Source organism: Bemisia tabaci, chromosome 1, assembly GCF_918797505.1.
Source record: "Bemisia tabaci chromosome 1, PGI_BMITA_v3".
NCBI lineage: Eukaryota > Metazoa > Arthropoda > Insecta > Hemiptera > Aleyrodidae > Bemisia > Bemisia tabaci.
In genome coordinates this window covers 48,991,733-49,018,917 of record NC_092793.1, presented here as the reverse complement: position 1 = coordinate 49,018,917, position 27,185 = coordinate 48,991,733, and the positions used below count along the sequence as shown (strand labels likewise).

The following is a 27,185-nucleotide window of genomic DNA, read 5'->3' as shown; positions in this document are numbered from 1 at the left end:
TCGTTTGCACTTACAATAACTCGTCGCGGGGATCATTACAGCCGGGATTTCGCGGGCCGGAGTCAAATGAATAAAAATGGGCGAGCGGGATCCAATAGCGGCGGTAATTTATGCTGATGAATTCTCAATCTCAGTTTTATGAGGAGCCGCGCGCCGCGCCGCTCCGCGCGGGGGCGGCAATATTTACATACACCCTCCGTCGGTGAGCAGAGCACTCCGCGCGCGCGGGAATTGAATAAAATTTTCCACGCATCCGGATACAAAGATTCTTTGTCCCGCGCCAACGCGCCAACTTCAAGGCGAAAACTTTTCATTTAAAATTTAAGCCCGTTGAAAATTATTTACTCAGCCAACTTTTCCTTTTTTTTCCTCGCACTTGTGTCTCCCCGTTCGCTCGCTCGCTCGGCGGGTTATCTCGAGAACTTCCGATAGGCGGCGATGAGATGCGCGGGCGCCCCCGCCAGATCGCGCGCGGATCGCTCGGATTCCGCGGCCGCGGTCCCTCGAGTTAGGTCCCTCGCGCCGGCTTCTTGACAACCGGTCGCCCCGAATCTCGCCTCCTATAACTTTATCCGCAGTTATTTAATAATGTAAAAAGAATATTTTTCCCGGGCCTTTTCTTCGAATCCACCTCGTGAAGAATTCAAGGAGTCTAGAAGACTGTGCTATCATCGGAGTCGGCTGAATATTTAATCGTCTTGTTTCGACGCAGAGCAGCCCACTGTAAGATTGTGTTCCGACTGGAAATGAGGAGGCGGCGGGGGACGGGGGAGGGTTCTCCAACTGTCGCTTCAAAAGAGCTCGTTGACGCGTTTCAGTCCAATTGTAGTATCGCATCATCTCCTCAAGGAGGACATTGAGTTACGTAATCTCGACTTTTTATCTATCTATTTGTTATTTTGTTTTATCTATCTATTTCTATTGGTTCCACTCGCTTCAGTGCCGGATAAATTTTATCTTCAACTACAACTATTTTTGCTTCTTCTTTTGTCCATTCGTCTAGTTATGTATTCATTTTTCAATTAAATATATTGAAACGAAAAAACTCCATGCATAGGTCCCAACATAGGTCTATATGGATCTCTGTAGTTTTTTGGATCGTGCATCCGAAAAAGTTTCAGCCACCGGTGTTCCGGTCGCGCATTTGAATTACCTCGGTACTTCGGTTGAAACTTCTATGGAGTCATCTCTCACTCTATGGATTATGACCTGAACTTCGACAGCTGGGCCTCAAGTTTTCGAATGCATATTCCGAAAACTTCAGATATCCACAAGACTTGGACTTTGGGTCTCTTGGAGTTCTCCGGCAGTATTCTCACAATCCGCGTTGTCAACGAAACAGCCTCGTCATGTTAAATTTAATTTTTTCGTTGGTTTTTTCTCTATTGGCTTTCATTCGGTCATCAAATCCACCCGGCATAGACATGACAAAGAGGACCGCCAAAAAAGACTATCAATCACATAATTCCATTCCTCCACAATCATGTCCTATCCAGTTGACAAAAACAAATTCCCATATAAACTTTTTTTTTAATTCTGAAAAACGTGATGCTGATTACGAATAATTTGTGTAGTTGTTCTTTGAAAAATTCAATTGAGATGCATTTGACATCATCACTTCAAGACTAAATCTTATTGTTTTGACGATCCACCTACCACTATGCATGAGCCGTTCTCAAGACGCTGTCCTGAGTCACATTCACGGCATACCTTTGACATTCGCGCGCACATATTCTCGATAATTTCACGATGGGACTAAAATGACGCGGGTTTTCTCAGCTGCATGCCTCCAGCATGCAATGGCATGCGTGAATCTGTCTCAGCCTCCCCGGAATTTCTGTCGCTTTGACCTCGGGTCCGTTCCGACTCGACGGTTCAAGTCTATGTTACATATGACGCTAGTATTTTCCTGAAGAGGGGTAATTTTAATGGAGATAGATATTGGTCTCGCCTCGAGATTAATCAGGAATCCAATTCGCCAGCATCAGTCTGCGAACCCGTAACTGCAGGGAGAAAGTTCATCCAGATTGTCATACGTCCCAGGCGAATGATCGAATCAAGGACCTAGGTAAATAGTGAAACCCTTAAGACTCACAAAGCTCTTGGCATGCTTGGCTTTGCTTCATCGGCAAAACATGTATGTGATCTTTATACTATTTCCTCACAACGAAGAAAAGTGGATCGCCACAAAAGTATCCACGGTTTTGTAGATGGATTGCATTTTGCAAAGAGGAACCAGAAGCAATTCGATGTCGCTAAGATTGTGCTACTTACATTCTTAATTTCTTAACAATACAATTACTGAAATCACGCCAAAAATTAAATTTACAAAGTTATTTTTCTTTTTTATTATGAAGTTTATTGAGAGTAAAGATAAAACTTCTTTAGACGATCAGTTTACATTTTCAAGGTGAAAAAGTTGCACAATCTTAGCGACATCGGAACAATTGTAGTTCCTTTTCGCAAAATGGAATCCAGATGATGGACCGTTCATGATGCAAATCAGAAAGTTGCTACCCCAGTGAAAGTGAGTTAGTCTGACGTTAGACGTATTGAACTAACTTCGTTTTATGAGGCAGTCTAGTATGAGTCGTTCTGAGCCAGCGGAGATACATTTTGGAGCTCCCTCACTACTGTCTTCCCTGTTGTGTGAATTATACTCTCGAAAGTCAACGATTTGATTCACTGAAATTATGACTTATGACCAAATTTTTGATAAATTTATTTCACGAACCTAACGTAATTAGCAAAATATCGTCAAGCAAGGTGTTAACCCCTACATCCATCATTCATCGGATTTATTTTTAAGAAGTTGCTCATCAATCATCGTCTAGGCGGAAAGTAGCGCTGACCTCCGAATTTAACTTTGACATTGCTTTGCAACCCGATTGCATTGCTTAGATTGTCAGAGTGGGGTCTCTAAAATATATTTTCTCTGAGCACTCTGATCGCTCATTGATGACAAAAAAATCTGCATTTTAATAAAGTAACGTCATGCTGACTTCAAAATGATTCATGCAAACGTCAGCGTGAAAAAGTAGTCTAACTCAGTTTGACCCACTCTTATTAGGGCAGGACATCGCGAGATTTTAATTCATGGGTTTATTTTAAGTAAATTCTCCCCGTCACGCAGATAGCGTCTCGTTAACGCAAGCGCGCGCTTAGGGGATGACAAATCTACAAGATCGGAGCGTCACGCGCCGGAACGGCAAGAACCGTCGGGGGCGATTTGGCAGCCGGGGAGGGAATGGAACTTAGACGGAGCTATAGGTAAATTAATTAGGTGGAGAAGTAGAAGTTTTCATTGGAGCACGGTCTGAGTGTTAGCACTTCATCTTTGCGAGAGGGAATCTTTGTCGCGGCAGAGATAAGGATTTAATTAGGCACGGAATCGAAACAGTGCGCCAATCCTGGGCGCGGGCGGCGGGCGCCACCGTTCCAATTGTTGCCTGACTAAATGAGCCGAGTTTCCAACTGCGGAGCTCCCCCTAACAGCGCCGGCTCCAGCGAGTGCGAAATCAAGTTAACAACCCTGCCATAAGCCTCGTTGCCGTCACCCTTAGCATGACGAATATTTAAACACTCCCAGGCCTCCACGAATCACGCCACGAGCACCCGCCAGTGGCGTGGCGTGAATTGCGATAAATCGATTGTTATGCCATTTAAACCTATGGTGAAGAATCGATTATTAAGGTGTTCGCTGCGAACACCATGACATTTAAATGGCATAACAATCGATATATCGCAATTCACGCCATGCCACTGGCACCCGCTGTCGACCTTGACGAGGAGTGGATGATCGATTATCGATATTTCGCAATTTGAAGCTGTGGTAATGAATCGATGATCAAATCGATAAACACCCTGCTGGTTATCGATCCTTTTTTCATAGGTTTAAATTAAAGTCCCTTTATAGAGGGAGTTGAGACAACGCAGCTTATGGATGTCACAAACGGGAATAAAGATCACACAAATCAGACGTTTTTTGTAATCTCTGATCAACCCATTCCCGAATTGTGGTAAAAAAAAAATCGATGATTAAAGTTAGTGTTCGTTGCGAACACCCTGCTGTCTATCGATCCTTTTTTTATATGTATAAATTAGAGTCCCTTTATAGAGAGAGTTGAGACAACGCGGCCTATGAATGTCGCCAACGGGAATAAAGATCACACAAATCTGACGTTTTTTGCAATCTTTGATCAACCCATTCCTGAATTGTTGTAAAAAATCGATGAATAAAGCGTTCGTTGCGAACACCCTACTGTTTATCGATCCTTTTTTCAGAGGTTTAAATTAGAGTCTCTATATAGAGGTAGTTGAGACAACGCGGCTCATGGAAACGAGAATGAAGATCACATAAATCGGACGTTTTTTGTAATCTTTCATCAACCCATTCCCGAATTCCTATCGCCGTTCCCTCTCTCATTCCATTTGTTCCTTGCCGTACCCCCCATTTTCCGGTTCATTCCAGTTTATAATCTTTGCAATTAGTGAAAATGTAATCCCGTTTGAGACACTGGTAAGGCCTAAAACATGGGAAACAATCAGAAATGGATTCGCATTGTCTTTACTCTCAGTATAAAGGGACTCTAGTTTAAATGGCAGATCAATCAATAAATCGCAAAGCACGCCACGGCACTGCGATCGGATTACGTTTTTCCACGCGTTTATCGCTTTAGATCGACGATTTCTAGACGGAAGGACGTAATTTCTCTTCAAAGTTGAGAAATTTCTATTCAAAAATTGTATCCTCAGTTGAAAAAGGTTGGGCAACTCTGTACCTGAAAACTTTATCGACTTCGCCTTTGATTACACACAAAAATCGGTCAAATCTTGAACAGAAATTACACAGTTACTTATTTTTTTTTTTTTGTAAAAAATTGCATTTTTAGATTGGATTTTGCAACCTTTGAATGGAGTAACGTTCCTTTGTCTAGAGATGGTCGAAATGAGTGAAGAGTAGGTACGCGGATCACTAGACGGAGACTGTGAGATCAATAGAGAAGGTATAAATTAAAGCACCACTCACCACGCTACTGACATACGTTTACTTTTTAACATGTTTCGCAAAAAGTGTTTCATGCAACGGTAAGTTTGCAAAATAAGCTCCAAATAAAATATTTCCTTTATTAAAAATTCACTAAAGGAAACTTTATCATACGAATGGCGTCATTATTATATGTTTTCCTTTTAAATATTGTTAACTTTGAGGACACTCTTTTTTTTTGGGGGGGGGGGGGGGTTGATTTCCGAAATCGCCGCTGTGTAATTAAGTTTTGAGTAAAATTTAAAGGAAAAAACATGTAATCGAATAAAAATCTTAGAACTCATATAAGTGCTCAACTGGTGTCCTACTCCTACATCTAAATATTGCGTGTTCGAGCTAAAAAGTTTTGCACAGCTCACTTCAAAACGAGTTTCATAGAAAATCGTCAACCTTCCCATTATATTCGATAATGGCTCTTGTTCTATCTGCCGTTCACTGATGACTTTGGATGTCTACGAAGTTATAGATACCCTTTCGACTGCCTTAAGAGATACCTACCTGATTGATTATTTGCCTATTTTATTGTGTGTCATCCTCTGGCTAATCGTCTAAATCAATGCCGGGGCGCGAAGCGCTGTCTGGTTGTTGGGCCAAGTAACGACCAGGAGGCGCAGCCCCTAGTACTCTCTACACGCGATGATACGCATGTTTCAATAAATACAAAAATCGAACCATACATGAGCAGGAATAATTTGTACCAATCAATCTTCAAAGTGGCAAAAATTCACGGAGAACTTCGAGGAAAACAATTTAACGAGTTTCCTTGTGAAAGTAACACCTAAAAATTAATTTCAGAATGATAGAACAAATTCTGTCTTTGCTGTAATTGAATGTCCCCATGCTCCAAAGCTCGGAAACCGAGCGCAACTGAGTCAGGTTGGGTTAAGTTAGGTCACGCAACTAAACTAACTCTCCGACAAAGCGGGAAGTATCTTTCAAATCGAAGGCGCCCAAGTTCTGTAACTGTACCTACTCCTGGATGAGCGAAATGTCTCCGAACTCCCCTCTAACTTTTGAGCGCAAGCACGTAATAAAACGAAATTTTGGGGATACTTCTAGGTCAATCGAAACTACTTTTCGGCGGAACCGACATTTTGGGGGTATCTTCCCGGGGGGGGGGGGGGGGGGGCGCCGTACACTAACTCTTATGACCGGTCATATCAATTCGATAAAATGCTAATGTTCTTTAAATTTTCTAAACACGTTTCTATCCATTTTATTCGTAATTTTGGGGGCTTTGAAATCTCTGATAATGAAAGGGGCTCATTAATTACCTACCGTTCCAAGGGCCGAAAAAGTGTGTTACGTAATTTATAGATGGCCCCTATTTTTCTCAAAAATACTTTTTTTTATTTTTAAACCCCCTCGGTGCGGCAACTCTGAACTTATCGCCATGTTGGAGGCTTATTTTCAATCAAGTGTACGAAAAAGGAAAACATCCTCGTAATAATGAGAAGTGTGAGAGCGGTGTTCAAAGTAAGAGAAATAGTCCCTGTGATCCTGTCGCTAAGACTATCTCTCGCGTGAAACCTAGATCAGGAGTGTAAGTGATGAAAACAAATTCCCTCTGAGACATCTATGGGAAAAAAAAGTGCTCCTTCGAAAAGACCTCGTATACATTCAAAACGGATACCGCGCAAGCCGCAAAAATGAGCAGTTGTCAAAAATATATGTTTTTGGATAATTTCAATGATTCCTGATCAGTTTTCATTCCTCAGTACTTTCTTTCCTCAATTGCCTGAAATTTAAATCCAGGCCTTAAATAGCCCATAAACGCCTAATCGTGGTACCTTTCAATCAGGTTAAAAAGAGTTCAAAAAGCTAACTATTTTATTGGGAGCATCCTCATCAGCTTCCTTGTTTCTCTAGCCACCTGCCGTTATGCGAAGTATTCTTTATGTAAAAACCAATCCTAAAACTATGTAGTTTGATTTGAAGTATTAATTGCACACCCATTTACTGATATAAATAATCACGCTATGTGATTTATTCAGCAAGCTCAATTGGACCTCCGCATTCAGGTATTTAAATTCGACTAGCATATGATGGGAAACAATTTATGGAATTAAACTGTGAACCAACTACTATGTGTAAAGCTTTGTCCAATATAAATAAAATTACACTGAGATGGGGATGGGGCCTAGAAGGGACTTCTATACATGCAACCGGCCCAAATAAGTCTGCAAATAAATTCCCTTTTTTTTTACTTTTCTGCAGCGCATACGGCTAAATGGCAATCAATATCCGTCTCTGATAGCAGAGGGTTTCATTCGATGCGAAACAATATGCAGAAATCGTATAATGCTTAAAATAATGGATGGCTCAAATGAAAACCCAACTTTGTAACGTGCATACAAACACGGATTGTTTGATGATGAAAAAATAAATAAAATGAAAACCATTCGAATCACAGTTGCGTTGTGATGAATTGTAGGCAAAACTTGCAGTTGTTAAATAGCCCTCACATTCACAAGTCTGGTAATTTATTAGTAAGAAAAAATCGTTGTGATTAACTGATATAGTAAGTAGTAGGTGGATGGGTTTTGAATGCTTTATTGATTTAGGACGATGCCTCAGCACTTCAGAGAACTTTTCGATATACGCTGTGCTACATTAGGTATTTGCACGTAAAATTTAAGCAGGATTCACTTCGAAATATGTACATCCAGAAGTACTTCCATGGTGATTATCACAACTCAAAAGCGAAACGATTTGCAATATACACTCGGGACCTACCTTTAAAGCTATTTCAAAATATTTTAAGGTCAGATGTGTACAAAAACCTGACGCACTGCAGTTTGTGATTCAATGCTCGAAAATTATTATAAAATGTCCTAAATTATTGAAATTATCAACTGCTTTATCGTCAATCAAATATTTCTCCGGAAGCACTGAAAGTGTACCTTAATTAACGATACGATACTTAATTTTGATATACCTGCTCATTGATCTGAACTGATTTACAGCTACGGTAAAGAGAGGGCAATGACAGGCTGTTATATGGCAGAATCGTCTGAAAAGTCATTGCCTGGCTAATTTCAACTCTTAGCGTCGATCGGTAAATTACACTGGCTGAGTGCCAACATTTCACATACTTGACTTGGTTCGCAGCGTTGTCAAGTTCTACCTAGAGTTTTAGACGCAAAGGTGTTAGTTTACTGTCGGACAGTTATCGTAGGTTACCACATAAAAGTTTCCGATTTTCAAGTAAAGACTTGAAACGTACTTTTAGCGATTTTAATAATATGCCCTAAATAAACAGCCCGTTTTCAAAATTAATGAGAATTTTTCAATATTTACCATTCTTGAAATCGTAATCTAAATTCTAAAAGTGTAGCTAAATGTGAGGGAGTAATAAATTAATTTGAGTTTCTGGAGTACAAGAATCAAACCTAGAATACAAATATAAAAACAGCAATCCCTGTGACGTGTCAACGGAGCACATCTTGCAACACTGGGCCCGGATCCAACCCGTATTAATACCTCAACAACAAACGGTGCGGTGTGACTTCCCACCCCCTCTCACTTCTTTTCCCCCATTTTATTTTCTACTTTTTTTGCGGTACGAATAATAAAGCTCGCTAGTTGTTTTGAAGGTGTGCTTAGAGCTATTAAACCAGGTACAATCTTTTGTTCTTTACCTTTTTTTTTGCTTTTTTTTTACCGCACTAGGCGGAGAGAGATTTGTCGGGGTTAAGACTTATCGATTTCGTTTTTTACCGGAACGTATTTTAGGATTGGGGATCAGAAGCCGCCCATTTCAAATACTTCACAACCTTTCATTACCATTTTATTCATTTTCGAGTCTTTTTCCGCCGCTGTTTTAAAGGCATAAGCGAAGCTAGGTATTTTGTGGGGGCGGGGGGCTTTTTACCCCACATGGATATCTACCGGTATTGAGTGGCTGCATATGAAACCAACCTCTCTGATAAGGGGAGGGGGGGGGGGGTTGTCCGCCCCGCCTAAGAGGACTGGCTACCAGGCCAGTGCCCATCTGACCAATTTTTTTTCCTGTTTAATGACCCCTTTCTTTCCAAGTCGCCAGGAGGAAACTTAATATAATTCGGACCCTCATATGTTACTTAGGTCTTTACTCATCAAATATTTCTGAATATTTTCCCGGGCGTTTTTAAATAATTGCAAAACAACGGTCACGTTAAAAAAAAAGAAAGAGAGAGAGAGAAAAAAAAAACCTGCTCCAATATTCACTCAAGCTTCATATCGTCGAAATTGTCTCTGCACTTTCTCACTAATTCAATTGGAAATATCTTTCAAGTGACAGGGCGTCTCTTTTAAATAACAGAAATGCCGTTTGAAACAAGGAGAAGTCCTCTTAACTCCATGAGAATACTCGCCCGGGAAATACTGATTGGACTTTCTATTGATCCAACAGAAAATTCTCCTCGTGTGAGTATCATAAACTGAAAAATTTTCATGATGAGTATGAGGACCTAGTGCCGTACAGCATAATCTGACTTATGTAGATTTTTCCCCCTAGAAAATGAAGTAAAATTTGAAAATCATCCGGTGTCAAATCGACCATCTAATCGTCCTTATCGGGGTTTCAATGCACCTCGAAATAAATCGGTCTTTCATCGCGAACTTCCTTTCCGGTGAACGATCAGGATGTAACTCAGGTGGAACAGATCCAAGTCTCTAATGAAGAGAGACGTACGAAGGGTTTGGTGTTGGGTCGCAATCGAGGCGGAATTTAGAATGGCGAACCCTTTCGCGGAGCCTCGTAAAATCGGAGGGGAAAAATATCGCTGCAGTGAACTTTTTTTTCACGTCTCAATTGTGTTCCCATTCTTCCGTCGTGCCAAGGAAGAACGCCGTATGAGCCTTCAGACGTTGCCAAACTTCCCTCGAATAATCACTAATTCGGAGATATTTGTAAACATTTCCCCCCCAATTTTCTAGAGAATGGGGCAGTTGCGCTGGTCACAGAATCGTGTTTCCATGCTTGATTCTTGTAGATTAGCTAAATATAATAAGATCTGTTCCAATAGCAACTTTCTACGTTGAATATTAATCGAGATATCGCGCCTTGAAAAACTCGATGTATGACGTCATCCACCGCGGTAATACATACCATGTTATGCACTACCGCGGTGGATGACGTCACAAACACGACTTTTCAAAGGACGATATCTCGGTTAATATTCAACGTAGAAAGTTGCTGTTTGGACAGATCTTATTTTTTTTTTTTTTAGCTAATCTACAAGCATTAAGCATCAAAACACGATTCTGTGACCAGCGCAACTGCCCATTCTGTTCGTAATGCGATCTAAAGTGTCTAAAAATTTCAAGGAAAAATATTGATGACTTTCCTCGAGAACAAATCTTTTCTGATAGGAAATTTGGCAACATTGGGACGTTGATACGGCGTTTTTCCTGAGGACGGGAGTCTGCCTCTCGGTCCTCGTCCCCGGGATGAGTAGCTTGAGGAGCCGAGTGAAAGCAGCTTATCATCGCAGCAGGGTGCAAAGTAAGCAGGGCGGAGTGAAATATTCTTTTCCAGCATCTGCAAAAGACTTGTATTTATAACGGAAATAAACATGTCAGTTACTGCAAGCTGTAATTGCAGCAAAATCGTAACCCTGCCCCCCATTGCCGGCTTGCCGAGCCAAATCCATTCAAATTACCCTCTTCCTCTTGAGTAGGAAAATATTCAATTCATGACGCACGCACTCGTAAATGATCGATCGCTTATCGACATTTCCCCATTTGAAGCTATGATAAAGAATCGACTATCAAGGTGTTCGTTGCGAATACCCTGCTTATCGATCCTTTTCCGTAGGTTTAAATGGCAGATAAATCGATTTTTCGAAAATCATGCCACGCCACTGGTCACTGCGGAATGGATTTTGAGAAGCTTGTGAGAATGCCAGTGTTAAAGCGAATTTTCGAGATCGAATATTATTCATCAAACGAATTGATGATAGATGAAAGCAGAAGCCAATCAGAGCTCTTTTATTTTTTTAAATGAAATTAAGAAGGAAATACGAAAATACGGAACACTAAAACTCAGACAATTGCAAATACAGCAGACCTGAATTGACAAAACTCAAAAACATGAAGAAGTGACGAAACAAAAATTCTGGTGAAGGATGAAGTTCCTAGCATCGATTCTTGGCCAAAGGCAAAAGTGCACCTTAACATTTGTCGTAAGAGGAATGGGGAGCTACTCAGAGTCAAATATACATTTTAGGGCGTTTAGAGAGTCTGAAGTTAGAACGATCTTTGTAAAAACGAAAGATGTCTCGTCATGAGGAATCTTGTCAAGAAAAAGGGTCTAAACTTTGGGCACATTCTAGTCCTCCCCGCCCCCCCTCTCTCCCCCTCCCCCCTCTCTCCCCCTCCCCCCCTCTCTCCCCCTCTCTCTGTCCCCGCCACTAACTGCAGTACTTTCAGTAAAGTTTAGAGAGCAGAAATGTGTGGACAACGAGTTTTTGGCGGAAGAGGGCCAGATGAACATCTCCTCATGGGATTGTGGAGGGCACAGAAGATGCACCCCATCAAAGAGGGTCTGAGGAACTCAGACACCTTCAAAGTGAGATTTAGGGGGAATCCCACAGTTCCAAAAGGAGAGTCTGGGGGGTCTCCTCGGGAAAATGTGTAGAAATTGAGTCGTGCCAAGAGCAATTTTGAGTTTCTCTCACCAAAGAATCATTGAATACAATATCAAGGACGAAAGATTTGTCAAATATTTACGTAGCAAAATACCACAGATTTTACAAAGGGGTCAAACAGATTTGGGGGGCTAGGTAGGTCCACAGCCCCCTACCTCCCCCGCCCCCTTCATACCTCCAACCCCTCCCCCCGCCTCCTCACTTCCCCCCGCTCCTAGTTCCGCCCATGAGAGCAAATGAGTGCTCGGTATCCATAGGAAGAAAGTACTTCCATCCATCTAAAAGATACATCCATAGGAAAGATTTGTCAAACATATTCTAAGCAAAATGCCACAGATTTTACGAGGGGGGCCAAACAAATTTGGGGGGCTAGGTTCACGGCCCCTACCTCCCCCGCCCCCTCTATCCCTCCAAACACCCCCCCGCCTCCTCGCTTCCTCCCACTCCTGGTTCCGCCCATGAGAGCCAACGAATGCTCGGTATCCATTGGAAGAAAGTCATTTTGCTGGCGGTGCGGCGGCGGCGGTCCCGCCTCGAGACCCATTAATCGGGCCTGGCGGGGCAATAAAAATTCAAGTTCTTCCTCCCGGTTTCGGAGTCGGTTCCTTCCTTTCGGCTGCGGCTGCGGTCCACTCGCCGGCGCCGAAACGGGCTCAAATTTCCAAGCGGGACCCGGGACTCGGGAGTTGTGCGTTTCGGGTCCTATTGTGAGGCCTCCGCCCGGAGACCGCACCGCATCGCGGGGCTTGATTTACGGCTCAGCCCACCAGTTTACACGAGTCGCCGGAACAGTCAAGAGATTATTTTAATTTAACGCCTCCGCCCCTTCCCCTCTCCCCGGCCCGCTCGCGGCGCGGCAACGACTCAAGAGGACCGTCATTTGAATCACACGGAAATCTGCACTTTGTCACTGCATAATGCCCCGTGTACTTGTAAATTTCGCCCGATGCCGAGCAGCTCGCGACATGCGCTGCCGCACGGTGAGAATTGGACCGCGTTAAACAGAAATGAACCAAGCGACATCAGCTATCGCCAAATGTAACAGGGCAATTTAATTGTTTTACATGTAAACGCTTGTGCGGATTTTCGGGTAAATTTCAGTGAATTTTCCCCATAGTACGAAACAAATTCCTTAAATTTTTCGAAGGAATCCGCACAAACGATCTCTCGTAAAAAATTGAATTGCTCCAATAAATTTGGCAATAGCTGATGTGGCTTGGTTCCTATCTGCTAAACGCGATCCAATTTGTCCTTTTTCGGACGAAAGAACGTAACTGCACCTCAACGTCGCGAAATTTTCACTCGCCAATTTAACTAATACTGTAATACTAATTTGGCATTTTTAATTTAAAAAAGTTATGGATTTGTTTTTGGATTACACGAAAAAAATCGGTTAAATTTGGAATAACGATTGCCTCGACCTTTTCCTGTAAAATTTGGACCGTCTGAGTTACCTATCGACGGTGAAACTCCCGTATCTAGTCAACCGTGTTTCAAAATCTCCGCTTACTTTTTATTTCTTGAAGGAGAACGAATCGACATTATTCCTTGAAGTTTTCACAGAATTTTCTTCGCTTTTCGGATAAGAAAAATCAAGGATCAAAGGTGGGAGACATTATGGTATATGTGAAACCGTGGAGGATGACGTCACACACCGTGATCCTCGAAAGGCCATATCCCCATTAAGATTTGTTGTAAGAAATGAGGCATTTGGATGGTTTGATTTTATTATTTGTTGTTAATCTGAAAAATTAAACCACCAAAACGCGATTTCTATGATACTGGCATAACTCGTCGTTTCTCGGACGAAGAAACGTAATTCTATTGCAAAGTTGCAAAATTGACTCAAATGATTTAATTTTGTACATGAATAAACTTGTGCAATTTTTGTCGAAAATATTGCCGAATTTTGCATAAGTTCAGAAGAATAATCAGTGAAATTTTCAGTTAGAAATGCCTTAAATTTTCTTGGTAATAATGCAATTTGCCATGGAATATTTGGCAATATTGAAATGTAGATACGTATTTCCGTGTGAGGAACGATGGATCGTTATTAGACGATCTCGATCCATATTTCAGGAATGCTATACTCATACTTATCGACTTAGATTATTGGCTAATGATTATTGATTTAGATTAATGATTAAACAATCGACCCGCTGCTTCTAATTAGTGACATCCAGTGAAAGTGTAACAGAGCGGGCGATTTGGCAACAGAGACGGACTTCGCGGAAGGACGCGCATAGTAATTTCAGCGAATAAATCCTGCAACTTGGGCTCGCCGAGACAAAAAATACGGTCAGGGCATAAATGTAAATGAAACCTCGTTTATTTCGCGTACGCACTAACAAAAGAAACCCAATTCCGGATTCAACATAAATAAAAACCACGGCGTACGTGGAGAATAGGGACCTTTGCATCGCTGCCGGCTTGGCATTTTATCTGTCCGATCCATCCAACACTATTCATTTTATCTGGTCCATCATTTTGTTCCAAACAATCCGAAGTAGGTTGTTATGAATCCGAATTGTTTTTCTCTCTTCACTTCAAATATCTCACGAGGGATAATCTTGTTCTTTACCGTCCCTGAAGTCCCATCCCCCTTCGTTCCTGATCAAGTCAGCCCCAGATAAATGTTGTTTGAGACCATCAAACTCGAATCATCTGGCCGGGAATCGAACCCTGGACCTCGTGATCATAGAGCAAGCGCTACAACTACTGCACAGGAGGTCGACTTTTCCAATATTGAGGCATGGTGCGAAAGTTGGACGAAACTTAGGGTCGTATTCTTGGTCGCCCCGTGAACAGCTCTTCTCTTTAGGAGACCCCGTATGGTTTACTCTGTGATCAAGTCAGGAATAGTTCCTCACTGCAAAACGCAGTTCAATTTAATATCTAATTACTGGCAGTTTTTTGAGGCTGCTTTTTTATTTTGAAAGTACCCTTCAAAGTTCGTTGGGTTGATTTTTTAGAATAATTGTTCTAAAAATCAGCAAAATATTAACAAAATCAGACATTGCATGGTTTCCTATTTGTTTTTTTTTTTTTTTTTTTTTTTTTTTTAACAGAAAATCTAGCAACATTCTGACATCGAATTTTGTGGCCGAGTTTTCTTCAAAATTGGAGAAATTCAAAGCATCTTTCAAGGCGTAGGTTTTCTGCTGATAATAAAATACGAGAGTAAATTAGGCAACCTAAAATATATTTCGGATCATTCTGGTTAGAGCCTTCCAATTAAGGTTTTTACTAATCTAAAATTGATAGGCGTTACCGTAGACAAAGAAAACATAGGGAGTATGGGAGCGATCCTATTGGTTGAAACGGGTGGTTGTTGTAGAAAATGAGGGGGAAAATGTTTTACTAACTATAGGGCTCCGTGTAGGGAGTACCGTCAGCAAGTAGCAAGTAGTTGCAATGGGCAAAGGTGATAAGTAATAGACTTCCAATACTCATCACCTTTGCCTATTGCAACTACTTGCTTCCATCAAAGGGATAGCTCCATTTTCTCTTTGTTCTCTTTGTCCATCGTTGTGACCATTAATTTCAATAATAAGCCCGTTGATAATTCGTTGTTTGGCACGCTCCGCGAGCCTTATTTGTCAATAGTAGGCCTTCTCATCACATTAAAAAAAACAATTTAAAAAGCGGGTAACGAGGCTAGAATTTCACGAGTTTCTTCGCCAGGGAACTCTCCCCGCAAGAAATCGTTCACCACCCGTCCGCCGCGCGCCGGGAGAGCCGCGGCGCGGCGTGCTGCCAGTAACGTACACTGACGCCTACAAACCTAAAGGGCTACTTCACGCATTGCGCAATGCTTGAAGTATCCCTTTAGGTTTGTAGGCGTCAGTACGCGTTTCGAGCTGGCAGCACGCCGCGCCGCAGCGTGCCTGTTAAAATGTAGGCTATTTGACATCAAATTCAAAATTAGCGACTCAAAAAACATCAGTTACGAAACTTTCGTGATCTTTCAGTCACTATCCTACTTATTTCTTCCTATTCTTGAATTTTTGACCATAGTGCGCCGCGGGCGGCGGTGCTCATGCAATTCTCCCCTGTATTCAATAGCTGATTTCGGAAGAACCGGTGGTAGAGAACACTGAGTCCGCTAACGTCTGCTAGGGAATTACAATCAGATTCACCATGCTTCAAAATTTCAATCATTTTCCGCGCCAATCTAGAAAATAACTTCCCGCCCCGACATTAAATTTCAACCTGGTTAAAATTGAACTGGTGACCGAGCTCTCTCTGATGATTTTTGAGAGCTGTTAACTCTCGGCCGTCATTCATATCGCCTGTGTCACACTATCAAAAAACTTCATCAAAATGCTAAGGTCAAGTGCTGTGATTGGTCCAAGTCATCGAATAAGCCAATCACAACACCTGACCTTGATATTTTGATGGCTATTTTTGATAGTGTGACACAGGCAATTGTTGCGACATACGACTGCTCAGAAGTTGTTTAGTTTGCCCAATATAGGACACATCGCAATTGGAGCAAGGAAGTTTATGCAACCAACCCTGACTCTTGTTAAACCGGGGTTATAGCTTTTAAGCGGGACATCAGGAACTCAAGAGTGTTATGTTGGTATACTTACTAATGACATCAAGCTATATCAAATTATAACCATCAGGTATAGTTACACCGTTAATCAAAAAAATAATTCAAATGGCCCTATGCGTAAGTCTATTCTCTAGAAATCGAGAAATCTCGGACCAACACTTTGATGAATGGGCTTGCGCTGAAACAGGGATTGAGGGGGGGGGGGGACGCGTCTAGCGTCCCTCTACTAAGAAACCTACTAAGCACCGTCTAGAAAATTAAAATATTTTGCTACATAGGTATCTGACCGTTTATTTATCTTTAAAATTGCATTTCAAGTAATTATTCGACAAGCACTGTTCAGAATTCCCCCTGAGAAGTTTGAGATTACGGCTGTATGGTCGTTTGTGTTCCATATTTTGATAAGTCGCTCAAAGTGGACCTTATCGTCCTCTAACAACGGCAGGTAAAGAAACACGATGGCGACCACTGGTGACACAACACCGTTAGACTCTTCCTTGAAAGAATTCTATCAAATGATTATGAAATATCCTAATTACATGTTCGAACATTAGGTAAAAACATATTTTAGGATTATTTTTGTCTCACAATGACGTGCTGCTCTAAGAAAGCTGTTAATTTCATTAATCCAGATACTGCAGAGTATAAATCTGGCTTATTTATCTGTGACGGTGTTAAAATAAACTTATGAGGGTTGAGCTAACTCAAGTTTTCAAAATATTCCAAAGGAGGACTCTTGGCCTACTCTAGGAGCTCAAAAAGTTCTTTGGAATTGAGAAGTCTCTCTAAATCTCTCTGATGAGGTGACTTTCCATGTCCTCCGCATACATAATCCCTGATAAGGAGGCCATTTGCCCTCCTCTCTACTAGAAGTCATTAATTTTGCCTATATGTGATAGAACTGTTCTCTTGTAACGCGAGAACCTAGTACCTATTTCCTTTAAAAAAAAGTCCAACGCATCGCGTTCAAAACGTCGACCAATCACCATTAGAGGTAGCTGGCTGATACTTGAATTGGGAGGCAAAGGTGTGAAACAATAAATTGCCATATTCCAGCGCAGTGCAAAGCCGCTAAAATATTTCGGCAGTCTCCAAAGCAGATGGAAATCTATTCGCATGGCGATGAGCATAGCCGTGGGGCTTTGGCCTTCTCACCTGGATGCAAACTCACTTTTTCTCCATTCGGGGTTGCTGTCGTCGCGAACAATACAACGGTGAATATTTTTCCGAACTTCTCGTTTCCGAGCTGACAACAGAGTGCGGCGACTCCTCTCAAAGCCATTGTTTTCGACTGCACTCTGTGTACGAAGTTCGTATTGTGGGACGGTGATGAGCTCTCCGGTATTGTTGCCAGGCCGCTGATAAAATCGCATTTAAATAAGGGGAAACGGGTTTGTTTTTCGGTGAAACCCGGCATCGGTGGTGGAGCTTAGTTATGAGTCGGCCGCGAAACGTTGACACCGAGTACCTCCAGCAGGCGACGAACAAAGCACCGGAAATTTGTTTTTCAAATTCGGTCCTTATGTCCTCGGGAAGTATGCTTCAATGTTTTGGCGCTTGAAATGATCCCCAAATCCCCCGTTCCCCGGGGAGTTGGAAGTGTCCAAGGCTTCGTCTCATTGTCCTCGGGTGCGCCGAGAGGGATAGAGGTGGGGCCGGGGAGGGGGGGGGGGTTAAAACGCAAGGCGCTGCGGTGTCGAGTGTTTACGGCTGACGGCGGTTTCTTTCCGCGGTTTCGTTGGCTGAAGTTCCGGGCTTTTAAACTGCGAGTTCGGACGCGGCACAAATCATAAGTCAGATAACTTGTAGTCACGTCCCTGCTCTAAGTTTACAACGAGCTGGTAGTCACAAAGAGGGCATGATCTATGGAGTGTGCAAATGTACGTACAAAGTACAAAAAGAGGATAACCAGCTTAAACCCAATCGTCTCGCCGCTGAACGAATTACTTTGACCGGAAATTCTGTTCAGATCGTTCACACACTGAAAAAAAAACTCCGGCCGTGGGAGCCGCAATTAGGGGCTATATAGACATACCGTCCGTTCCGGGCTCAAAGGCCGAAAATTCCGGCTGCTGGAGCCGTAGCTTCGGCCTCTGAACCCGGAGCAATCGAAGCTACGCCTACAGCAGCCGGAATTTTCGGCCTCTGAACCCGGAACGGACGGTATGTCTATATAGCCCCTAATTGCGGCTCCCACGGCCAGAGTTTTTTTTTCAGTGTATTGATTAATATCGATGTACAATCGAACGATTTATGATTGTGTGGAATTTATTGTTCTATTTTTTTTTTCAACGCTAAGACACGAATGGGTCAGTTGCGCTGGTCACAAAATTGTGTTTTGATGTTTGATTCTTGTAGCTAAGCCAAAAATAATAAGATCTACCCAAACCGCAACTTTCTACGTTCTATATTAACTAAGATATCGCCCTTTGAAAGTCGGGCCTTTGACGTCATCCACCGCGATAGTGACACCCTTGATTTCTTCCACCTTGCTTTCATCAGTCGGTGTGACGCACATTTGCACTGGTTACTCAACGTAACTCGGATGTAAGCAAGGTGGAAGAAACCAAGGGTGTCACTACCGCGGTGGATGACGTTAAAAACCCGACTTTTCAAGGGGCGATATCACGGTTAATATTGATCGTAGAAAGTTGCGGTTTGGACGGATCTTATTATTGTCAACTTATCTTATAGAATCAAGCCTCAAAACACGATTCTGTGACCAGCGCAATTGCCAGTCATTGCCAGAGAAATTTTTGGTGCGTATTCGAAAAAGATCGAATCCGTTCAAGTCTTGGAAAGAAGAAGAAAAAAGTAAACACTGTAAATGTAGTAGACAATCACGGAGGGGTATACCCTATAGACGCTCGCTTCTTTGAGATCAAGACGACGATGAAATTATGAAAAGCACCCTTGTGTAGAAAAAAATACGAGGTAAAAATTCAGCGGTGAATTCACTGAAACGCACAAGGTAGCAGGGAAATTGAGAGGGCCCGGAGCATCTAGTGTCAGCCAATATTTGAGGTTGCCGCAACCAACATTCATTAATGAGCTATCGCATCAAGTGCGTGTGTTGTAACATCGATGAAAACCCCGCAGGCGGGAACAACAAATTTCCGCTTCGAAGTTCGCTCAATGACGCTTAGAGATTCGCTGCCAGATGTACAGCAGGCACTTTCAGATGTCGATCGCTACGCTGCGTACGAGAAGAAAATAGCTGTTTTCCTGGCACGTTGTGGCAGGTTAAATCGTGGACCAACGCTGTCATGTTATCGAACAGAGTCGTAATAACTTTAAAAAATTAACTTTTGAAAAAATATATTAAAAGCTGTTTGAGCGGAAAATGGGCTACTAGATAAGGTCGACTAGAAAAATTTCGAGTAAAAAAATGTCACGCGTTTTCTCTTCTACATCTTGCGTAGAAAACAAATCACAACGGTAATTTCAGGGATCAACTCCTTAACGAGATATTGATGAACATTTTTACGCAAATCAAATACAAATGACGTCGTTTCTAATTTCGTCATTTAATCAATGTCAATTGTAAACACACTTATCTTGTTCAGAAGTTTGATTTCTATATTATCCGTTGTGTTATGCGTGTTTCTCGTTTAATTCTATGAATATTTTACGCCACGAAGTGCTTTAATGCAAACCTAATGCATAGGTCCATTATACCAGATTAAGCCGACTTTGGACTTATAAGGGTAAATGTCATTCAAAATTGTCCGTAATTTCTCATTTTTGTAGCCGTTTGTAGTTTTTGGTGGGAGGATGTGGTCTCTTCCATCCTGCAGCACACAAAAGCTTGGAAAATGCTCAGGACTTACGAACCAACCATCTCCATATGAGCATCAATTTGTGAATTAATACCATATCTAACGCCTGGCCTCTAGATTAGACAGTCTTGTAAGGTTGAAAGACTATCAACATACAAAGTATCTAAATACATATATCTAAGAATATTGTAAAAGCAATCAACAATCATTGCTAATAAAAGTATACAGCTATTATACAGTTTTGTAATTAGTTTTGACCATGGGAATCGATTATCAAAAGCAAAAAATCGATTCGATATTCAACTTTCAGAGCTAAATCACCGCGATGGAAACATGTCAAAAATATTTCACTATCTCGGAAGACAGAACATAATGCGCATAATGAGCCAAGGATGCGGAGTAATTAGGTTCAAACCTAAGAATGCAACTATTCGTGTCCGACGGTTGGCCTCGTTGCATAAGCAATAAATTGAAGGCGCCTCGGCTCTCCGCATGCTCGTTTTAACGTCATTGGCGCGATGCATGCATTGTAGCGATGTGCACTCTTGGTCCTAAGCTGACACAAATTATAGCAATGTCAGGCGAAATGTTCCCGCCAGGCACTCAACATTTTTCAACATTGAAGTGGAGTTACGTTCTTGAGTTTGAGAAATGACGTCTTAAGCTTGAAACACGGCAGATTGGAACTTCTTCTTTCATTTTTCAAAACTGAATGTATACATACATATAAGTCGCTTTACAGCACTCCCTCGCGCTCTACGACTCCTAACCTCCACTGCTCTCTTTCAAACCACAAATCTTGGGGAATTGAGCACCATAACATTTGTGAAATTGAATGTATTCCACTTAAAAATTCGAGCAACTCTCTCAGATTGGGTTTGAGATTCTTTGGAGAATCTTTCGCCAAAACGTTTGTTGAACACTTTTCGACACATATTTCATCATTTGTACTTTTTTCAATGAGCCAATGTTAACTGTAAACTTATACACAGTCTAGGGATCGATTTCGCGTTTCTTCGAAATTTTCCTCTTGAAATTTAAAAGAAAAAGTGTATTTCGTAGTTATTTAATTCATAATATCTTATCTATCGAGTCCCGTTTTGCAGCAAGTTCTCAATCAGTGTTCCTGAAATGTTTAGCCTTTATCATTCAGTTCTAAGCATCCTAAGAAACTGTTTAGCGAAAAAAAAGAGAGTTGGTTCATCAAACCAGACAAAAGTATTTGTTTTCTCTTCCATTCTTCCGTGAGCATGCGTTTGACGATTAAGGAACTTTTGAACGCTTCGAATCTTTCACTTAAAATGAAAGAGTTCATTTGGCTTAATGTGCGGGTCTGGTCTGGGGACTTCAATTATACTGACGTTTCTTCTTCTTTTTTGATTTGTTGCAGCGTTCTAAAATGTCAGAAGCTGATTCAATGATCAACAACGTAACCGGCATGAAACCCGCCTTCGGCCGACGTTACAAAGAGACAAAAGAGTAAGTTCATGTATTTTGTTTGTCGTCTGTGTAAGTACACACATGAATGCAGTTGTGAGGTCCAGCAGTCTTATCCACTTCCTGTTTTGTTGTTGTTGTTGTGTTTTTTTTTTTTTTTTTTTTTTTTTTTTTTTTTATTGTGTAATACGTACCGTGAATAACCTTTTGAGATTTTTCACATTCCCGATTTTAATGCCGATTCGGACAAAGCAGAAAAATCGCTGAAATTTCAAAAAATGACGATCAGTAGCTTTGCATGCAGAAAATACGTCATGATGGCAGGAAGTCTGCAACGTCGTAAACCGAAGTACGCATTTTTGCAGTTCCACCATCGATATATCAGAATGCTTAAATTGGTATACCTCGTCCAGTGGTCCACCGGCAATGAATAGAAAGTTGGGATCTTCAATGCGCTTATCGAGATTCCCCTTTACGCGGTCCGAGAGTATCGGGAAATTTGGGGAGGGGGGGACGGGAGGGGGGGATCGGAGCGGCTTAAAGCGATGCTCGGAATGGAAACGTCACGCATGCTGCGACCGCGACCCTAAACTTCAGTGAGCGCTGCGGTCACTTCCAGCCCCGAATGTCGAGCTACAAAGTGTTGCTCCAAGGTAATTTTGATCCCCTTTAATATCGCGGAAGTCAATTTAAATGGGCATCGACGTAAAAAGCGCGGCCATAATTTTTACGGACAGGTGCGCCGATCGTTCTGTCCTTTGAACCGACCGTATTGAATTACGACGGATTTTTCAACGATCCCTCGTTGCCAAATTGATGGGGTCTGTTGCACACAACGTCGCTCCTTTAACGTCAGGGCGTATCTCTATTTTCACGTAAGCCATGAAAAGCATGTAGGTATACGGAGAGCAGGGTTATCGCAGCCAGGGAATACCGGGAAATGCCAGGAAATTTTAAATAGTCAGAGAAAACCTGGAAATGTAAGGGAAAATGGCGAAAGTGTCAGGGAAAAACAGTTATAAACTACCCTTATTTGCTCTCTAAAATAGGTATATCTCAACATTTCGAACAACAAATTTTGCCTGAAAACTATATGAAATTATGTCTTTTCAATCATCTGGCATATCTTCAAGTGTCAACGGGCTGATTACTGAAATTGATAGACAAAGGGATAGGCGAAGGAGACATAGGGAGTATGGAGCGATCCTATTTGTTGAAGTGGTTGGTTCCTATAAATTAAGGGAGTAAATGATTGACTAACTATGTGGTCTCTCGTGGGTTGCCGTTAGTTTGTTTGTCTTTTACCAACCTTCCTCGTCCATTGCAACTACCCGCTTCTACCAAGAGGATGGCTCCATTCACCCCTCGTTTTCATTGTCTATCGCTTTGCCTATCAATTTCAATAATCATCGTCCGCAGGTTTGGCTATACGTCTTTCTCTGGGTAAATCAGAGTGCCGGTGACCAAGTAAACCTGCCTACGGACGGAGTAAACTTGACTGTAAAAATAGTGTATTTTCCAAAGAAAATACATGAAAAGCCGTAATACAAACCACGCAAATGGTGCGATAAGAAGTGGATTTTTCACATCATTCGCTCAACGTGATTTCCGGGCGTTAACCATGGGAATGGTCTTTAGTTGTCTGTATCTCCTATGCACCACCGACTCGTCAAATTGAAATCAAATACAATGATTAAAGTACGTTGAAAATTATTATTTTTCTAGTTTCACTAAGCTCTTCCAAATTTCCTCCTAATTTTTCTTGTGCAGTTTTGTTGTTAAGCAAAATGTTTCTACGGATCTAGGTGTTTCTTTGGAAATTTTAAAACCGCCTAGTGCGACACACACACACACACATACCCCCCCCTCACACACACAAAAAAGCTTTTGAAAATTAAACGAAATGAAACGGACGACAGCTATCGGGTGCTAAAATAACAGTTCTATCATATCTCTTTAGTTTTTGCGAACATTTATCGTACGAGATAGCGTGCTTGATGATTATATTTGTAGTTCCAATTTGGCAAATATGGTTTGAAGCGTCGCCGTAAGCCGCAACGCACGCTCTCTGATCCGATCGAAATAAAGTGGCTCATGATCCGAAGCTCGCCGCGGCCGGGACAAGTTTAAAAGATGCCCCGTGGAGTTCCATCGTGTCCTTTTCTCTTCAAATCCGATTGGGAGGGTTTGACCCGGATGCAAAATTGGACCTCACGTCCCCTCGTCCACGAGCGACCGGAACAGTAAATGGGGTGATCCGGGTGCAATTTCATTCTCATTGATGTGGTTTAACGAACCAAGCAAAGAAGGGGAAAAAACTACGCTTTTTGTTGTAAAGAAAAAAACGAAAACGTGAACCAACATGAGTGTCAAAAAATGCAACTGCTTATTATCAGAACTCAGTCAGAGTAAGCTCGATAGTCTCTCAAAATTGGTCCTCAACTAAGTTCTCAGAAACAGAATCATTTTTTCAGGTATACTTGTGAAAAAATTATTCAAACACGATTCATATCCCATTAATCGAGTGAATTCTGGCCAGGGAAGAAAAGAGAAAAGTTTTTTGCAATCGTGATCAACTCATTCCCGAATTCCTTTCCTATGTTCCCTCTCTCACGTTCTTCTTTTTATTCCCTGACGTAACCCTGATTCCCCGGTCCATTCCAGTCGATAATCTGTGCAATGGGTCAAAATGTATTTATTCTGGTTTGTGACACTAGATGTGCAGCCTAAACCGTAGGAGTCAATTAAAATCGGACTCTTACTATCCTATCTCTCAGTGTACAGGGTGTCCTGCAACATCGGCACCAGGCATTACCCCTGTTACTTTAGAACAAATTGAGACAAAGACTTGCAATTTTGTGAAAGCTTCTAGGTCAAAAAAAGAACTTTTGGGAATTCGCAAAATTTTGTAGGGACCGCCCTGAAAACGGGCAAGAACTCCAGGAGTTACAGGAGTCGTGCGGGATTGACGGATCATCCTGTAAAGGGACTCCTCTGAAGCCTCCGTAAAAAATCAGTCGGTATCCTCCAAATCTAGGTACTTTAGTCGAGGTATATAATAGCTGACGCATATTGGACCGAGTCAATAGGAGAAGTCGGAAAAAACCTGTAAACTTTGAAAGTTTATGTTTTCGAAAATATAAAACAAGAAAGTTCAAGAGTATTTCTATTAGGTTTTTCGTGAAATTCCCTCTCAGAAACACCCCTTGAAATTGAATTTCTGACCATCTGAACAACAAAATTTGAAATTTTCTTCAAAAAATTCATGTGCGACCTCTTCTATTGGCTCATTCCACTGTGCGGCGGTGAATCTAATGTTTCGCCGTTGGTGGCGACTAGAGTACATGTATACAGGAGAGTATTGCCATCTCATTTTTTTTACTACAGAAAAAGTGTGCCGCACTCTGATTGGTCGGCTATCATGAAGCCCCAAAGGTGCCAAATGTAAACAAGCAAGATTGTGACAAAGTTCTACGAAGTTCTAGACGTGATTTATTTGGATGTGATAGAAATTTTTTTATGATCAACTTCTGAATTGAGTTCGGATCTACCTTTGATGGATATTTTTGCTGAAAATTACCATTGAGTGTGATTATCATTCATGTCTTAGCCGATGATCCATATTCCTCTGGGTCGGGTCTGTTTACATTGGACCAACTTGGTAGCTTTATCATAGGCTCAAACTGACGAACCAATCAGAGAGCGGCACAGAGATGGCAATACCCTCCCGCATATAGGTACTCTAGTGGCGGCTGGATGGCGCCCGGTGATCGATAATAATAGGAGAATGGCGATTTGCGCGTGGCTGCTAGGCGAGCTGCGAGATTAGCGACCGATTAACTGCTCATGAAAATGCAAATATTAAAACAGACCGCGGCGACCACCTCGAGCTTCACGTCAGCCCGAATCCTCGACAAATACCCCGAGCTCCGCGCGCGACCAAATTGAAAATATCCGGGTCAACAACGGATTGGGAACGTGGTCGCCGACCAACGTGCCCCCCATTCCCCCTCTGGAGCCGATATTGTGCCCGCTCCCTCTCCTCTGACTGGCTCTTGCCAATATTTCTCTCCTCTCTGATTGGCTCTCGAGTGTAAGCAGTCACATAATGGGACGTTTTCCTTCAATCAGTTGCGCCTGTCAGCAGCTAAAAAATGTCTGTGTTTTTATACTTTGGGATAGTCATTTTTTGTTGTATGATAGTTTGGTTGTACATGTATCAACCAAAATGCCTGGTTGATCAACCATAATCCAAAACTCCAACATATTTCAGGGTAAAGGAAGTGTTCTGCTGACCTAATGTATTCTCATTTTTCTCTCTCCTTTTTATTGGTTTGAACTAGCGAGTGGGTAGCGCACATAGAGTACAAAGAGAAGTAATGTAAATGGGAGAGCTGGCGCCATGTTCTGCTCGACGAGTTCGGGTCACTTTTTCGATACATGTTCGATCCAAAATGGCGGTGTGGAATACGTGGTGATTCCTATCCTCTTTGTTTACATCGAATGACCGGGTACCTATGTATCGCAAACAATCGATTATGTATCGAAAAAGTGGCCCGGCGTCACATAAGAGTCACGGAATTCGGGACCTGGAAAATGCTTAATAGTGGCGCCAGCTCACCCGCTTACATTACGACTCTATGTACTCTATGGTAGCGTATTAGATCATCAAATTCTTGACCTGGCGGGTCTATTGAAGTAGCCGTCCGTGCCTGGTTTCCACGGGTTGGTGCCAACATATCCAAAAGGTTTGGGTAATTTAATCAAAGGTCTTTAATCTAGAGTTTGTACTCTTTTGTATTCTACATCCAACACCAACACAAAATTTTGGATACTTTTTCAGTAAAAACTTTGAAACGAAAAAACTGTGTTACTATGTGGTTGATCTGCAATTTCAGGCCTCATGCATGTCTTGCATGTCTTACGAGTATATAGCCCAATTTGAACCGTTGAAATGGCAACAGAGTCTCAGGAGCGATGATTTTTTTTAATTTCCCACATCATAGAAGTGACTTTTGATCAAAATCCAAAGGATAGTTTTAAGAATTTTCCGCCGATTCGAGTGCAGAGTCGATACCGGTATCGAATGCGATATTTTCCCTCTAAAAAAAAAAACACGCTTTTATTACGCTGAATTCGTTTGTCAAAATTGGTAAGTGAATTCTTCAGTCTCGACAACAAAATTGAGGTCTCAAAATTCGAGAAAAATGACAAGAAGCTGTAAAAATGGAACTAATCGATGCGATATATCGCATGTCGTTATGATACAAAATATAGCGTCCCTCGAATTACCTTAAGAAATCCTGAAGAGAATACTTGGATTTTGAGAAGGAAATACAATGTAAACGCCCAGTAATGTGGCTAAAATGAATTTCTCCTTGAATCCTGTGATTTTTCTCTCGTCGGATGAGGGATGAAGCGGAGCAAATCTGAGGCTGGGAGCAACTGGTGCGGGCAGCGGGCAACGTAAAATACGGAGCGAGGAATAAATTCAGCCGAGAGCTAAAGAACGCAACGTAACCGTACTTAATCATCCCATCTCCTTTATTATGAATTCTTCGCATCTGATTTTTTATGCTCACGAGTTCCTTGCATCGCCTCGGCCGGGCCTCCAGCTACCAACTTATTCACACCCACACTTCCCGTAATGCAGGTCCCGTTTCTCGAGCCAGCCTGCAGTGCTCACCGACGAGGGACTTGCATGAAATGTATTAAGGTGGCTCCGCAAA

The 27,185-nt window shown here is 41.9% G+C and overlaps 1 protein-coding gene across 2 annotated transcripts in view; it reads left to right on the top strand.

The window, feature by feature from the left end:
• Window positions 1-27,185, top strand: part of LOC109039500 (uncharacterized) — a 264,367-nt gene that overhangs the window by 128,407 nt on the left and 108,775 nt on the right. For both annotated transcript variants that reach the window (XR_011900209.1, XM_072302347.1), the window contains exon 3: window positions 21,410-21,498. The gene's annotated coding sequence lies outside the window, so the exon portion shown is untranslated. The remainder of the gene's footprint in view (window positions 1-21,409; window positions 21,499-27,185) is intronic.